Raw genomic sequence first — 4,433 nt, forward strand, 5'->3', positions numbered from 1 at the left:
GCCCCCCCCCCCGCCCCCGCCTCGGGAATTCCCACTTTACCAAGTGGCCTAATTAGGCCTGGAGTCTGGCTACTGCAGCCAATTCCCTCAGATGCACAATCCCCTCCCCTCCCAGGAGGAGGAAGCACCCAGGGGTCTTTTCCCTGATCAGCCTGGGACGATTCTGCCAAGTCTGATGACACCCAGCAGGGTCACTGGCAACGTGGTCCACACACCCACAAAGGGGGACAGGGGCTGGGCCCACAGAGCGGCAGCCACACAAGCCCAAAGAAAGCGCTCTTCACAGAACTTTCTCCCTCTAGACCCAGCAGGGGGTTCCCGGGAGCAGCCACTGAATCAGAGCACAAGACAGGGAGAGGACAGCCGTCCCTCTGAGACAATCCTCTCAAGTGGAGACTGCCTGCCCAGAGGCTGGGACCTCTCAGGACAGCCGCAGGAGGCCCTGGTCCTCTAACGGCTGGCCCACGGGGGCTGGTGGCTGCCCCTACACTCTCTTAGGGCTCCGTCCGGCCTCAATTCTCTGACCCAGGGCACCAGGTTAATGACAAGGGGACAAGAAGGGGCTCAATGAATGTGCCTCTGGAAACTCTCTAAGGTAAGTGTGCAGACCGTGAGGGTGTGCAGATACACCCACAATCTTTAGGGCTGTCAGGCTGCTGGGAAGCCTCACCCCTACCAGCCCACCAGGGAGGCCTGGGACAGGATATGCATTAAATATGTAGGAAACGCACACAGACATGTAGATGATGCGTCGGCCATCCCCAGAGTTCTCCAGGGAGCAGTCTTGGGAGATTCTGAACACGAACAAGCCCAATAAAGGCATCTGTCACCAGGCCAGGTGGGCCTGGTGACAAAGGCAGTGACTCCTAGTCACTTATATTTAACCAACAGTTGACAAAGCTAAGTGCAAATCTTCGCATTACAAACTACGAGGGACACAAAGGGGAGCAGGCCTCTGATCCCCGCTCTCACTTTACAACATGCTTCACAACTTTAAAACCTGGCATCAACCTCCTGTGACAGCTTCAGAGTCAGGTGGGGGAGGACCCCATCACCCTCTCATTAGCACTCTGCACAGTCCTGAGGTTCTCTGTGCAAGGTCTGGGGGAAGAGCGAGTGCTCCCTAAGCATCCCACCAGGCCTCGACTCCTTGCAGGGCTGTCCTGGGCCTGCGTTTGCACATCCGTGAAATGGGCCTTCCCCGTGAGAAACAAACCTCCCTTCTGCAACAGCAGAGTATGGTCACAGGCAGCTGTTCCCAAATCCAAACTCTGGAGATGAAGAGTCAGCGTCAGTTCAACCATGTGGTTCAGCGGGTTGGCTGCCCACCTCGCAGCCAGGCCCAATGCTTTTGTGAAGGGAGGACTCCCTGGTCCTTTGGGGAACAGGACTCCCCAGACGCTGATACCACTTCTAGCTCCCTAGGCAACCCCCCGCCCCGTGAGGCTCCCTTCCCAGCCTCCTTTCCATCTTTTCAGCATCTGCTCAGTCTGTAACCACGCCCATTCCTTCCCCACCATCCTTGGAGATAAATCACATGGCTCCCAGCCATGACCCCTGCGTGAGCAAAGACCTGCCCCCCCAAAATACATCACCACGTCCCCCCTAAAAAAAATACAAATCCCGCAGACGACAGACGTGTAAGTACAGGCTACAGGTCAAGGGATCAAACAGGTGGGGGTGTGGTCAAGGCAAAGGGTACCAGAATGACATTTTCCTGGGAGCCAGAGCCAAATGCAGAATCCCCCTTCTCAGCTGGGCCTGAAAGTTCTAGAGAACACAACAGGAAGGTCAAGAGAACCAAAGCCTCCCAGAGCAAGCGGGCCTGGGGGAGCAGGGGAAACCCCGTTGTTTCCCATCATACTGAGGTATTCACAGGTTTGGGGCATCATGGGGGAGACAGAGAAGGCCGACTCTGCTGGATTCACAGCGTTTCCCCCGCCCCTTCTCTCCTGCCTCCCCAGGGGCTGCTGTCCCCTAAGGAAGGGACAGAGTTCCTGGGCCTCTCCCAAATTTGCATGAGAACACAGCCAGGGATGGACAGTCAGACTCAGGGGTGGCTCAAGTTTTCCTCTGGGACCGGTTTCACTTGTCAATATGTGTGCAAGGATCCAGACCAGCGCTGTCGAGTGGAACCTTCTGCCCTGATGGAAAGGCCGCCTCTCCGTGCTGCCCAATGAGGTGGCCGGCACCTCAGGAGTGGTGGTTCCTGGGCACTTAAAATGTGGGTGGTGCAACTGAGGAACTGACCTTTTCGTTCTCGTACTTTTAAGTTTAAATAGCCACAAGTGCTAGCTGCTGCCGCGCTGGGCAGTGGCAAGGTACCTCTCTTTGGCCCAGGGTGCTCGCCTGCTCCCCGCACCCCCAGCAGGACCGCTGTCTCCCTGTCACCGACCCAGAACGCCGCCCCTTCTCACCGCTCTGCTCACACAGATGACAGCCACCCAACCAGCCAGGGCGCCACATATCACAAGGGGAATGGACACAGCTGGGCCTGAGACGTCTCCTCGGGGGGCCCGGCGAGTGGGGTGAGGGGCAGGAGCCATGCTCTACGCCCACAGGGTGCCCCGCAAGACCTCCCCAGGGGCCAGCTTCCTTGAAAGTGGACACTGAAGGTTTATTTTGTTTTGTTTCTTAACTCAATACAGATCGGAGGCAATGAGCTCTGTCTCTTCAAGGGAAATGAACTCACACCACTCTGCAGAAATCCCCAATTCAGCTGTCATGAACTATTCCTTACTTCTCAAGAAAGAGGTACAACACCAAGGCTGAAAGGAAATCGCAGTGAGAGGGTGCCCCCAAGCACAGGCCTCAGTGATCCTGGGCCACCAGGCGGCTGGGATGAGCAGGGGGAAGGTCTCCCACCCCCCAACCCTGAAAGCCGACGGCCACACAGCACCTTATGAGCCAGAGCTGCCTGAGTGACGCCGGCAGCCAGGGACGCCCCAACCTGCCCTCACTAACAGCGGGGATTTCAGCTGCCAGCCCCACTACCCCCACACTGCCTCTCCTGGCTTCGAGCCCCTGGAAGGCAGGGGCAGCAGGGGAGGGTGAAGAAATAAATGATCCTATGTCGGGGGTCGCGACGGTCCAGGGCTTGGGGAGGGGGAAGGGGCTTGGGTACTGAAGAGGAGAACAGCCTTGGGTTCGCCACGACTGGCTCAGGGTTTCCAGACAGAAGGGAAAGGGGCCGTGGGGAGAGTTTAGGGAGGCTGGGGAACACCCTAGGTTTGCAGCAAGGCTCTCGGTGGCAGCTCCAAGATGCTGGGGAAGGCAGGGAAAATGGGGTGTGCTAGGGGGAGAGGGTAGTGGGTCAAAGTCACGGCATCAGACTAGGGGATGCTGGGAGGAAGTGGGCGACCCTGAACGTAAGGAGAGAGACACATGGGTTCAGGAGAGACTGCAGGTCTCTGCAGGGAGGACGACTACAGTTAGAGGAACCAGAGAGAGGAGACCTGGACTGGGGGACAACGTGGGGAAGCGTAAATCAGAGTCACCGGGGCAAAGAGGGCCCGAACTGAGGGGAGTGAGGCATCTGGTGTCTGAAGGGCGTGGAGGCTCCAGGTCCGAGCAGAAATGGTCCCTGGACCTGGTCAAAGAGGGTCTGACGGTGAAGAGACAGACCCTTGGGGCCCTGCGGTCCAAGGGAGAGTGATCAGGGCCTGAAAGCAGAGGGGGCTGAGCAGCAGAGTGGGTCAAAGGCATCTGAAGAAGAAAGCCCAGGTCCAAAGCAGGGGGCCGCTCAATGCAGGCCTGGGTCCTGGGGGGAAAAGACCCGGGACCCTACCAGGGTTTGAGGAGGAACAGATGCTCAGGCTGAGGCAAGGGCAGGACCAGAGGGGAGAGAGGTCAGCGTGGGCCTGGGTTCAAGGAAGGAGGAGGCTGCAGACCAAGGCCCCAGGAGTTGTGGGGAACTCAAACCCCAGCAAAGGTTTAATGCCGGGAGTTTGAGAGGATTCAGGGCCAAGGGGCCAGAGGAGGCAGGAGACACCGACTGGCCCTGGATTCAGACAGGAAAGGGGGTACAGGCCGGATAAGAGGAATCTAAGGGGCCCCCGGGGGGGCTGCGGGGACTCAGGACTGTGCCGGGATCCCGAGGGATGTCCCAGGGGGCGCTGGGTCGGACTGGGGTCACAAGGGGCGTCCCAGGGGGATGTGGGCCCGGCCGGGGTCCCGAGGAGCGTCCCAGAGCGTTCTGGGCTTAAGTGGAGATCACGGGGGGTGTCTCACGGGGATCTGGGCCAGACTGGGGCTCCGAGGGGCTTCCCAGGGGACTCTGAGCAGCGGGAGACCGGGGTTCCCAGGGGGGTCCGAGGCGCTCTGACCCGGCGGGGGTGGCGGATGGGGGAGGGGCGCCCCCGCCCCACATAAAGGCCCGGGGAGCTGCGGGCGCGCACAAAGCTGGGCGGGCGGGCGCCAAGCGGGGGCGGGGA

Source organism: Lipotes vexillifer, unplaced genomic scaffold, assembly GCF_000442215.2.
Source record: "Lipotes vexillifer unplaced genomic scaffold, Lipotes_vexillifer_v1.1 scaffold1011, whole genome shotgun sequence".
Classification (NCBI taxonomy): Eukaryota; Metazoa; Chordata; class Mammalia; order Artiodactyla; family Lipotidae; genus Lipotes; species Lipotes vexillifer.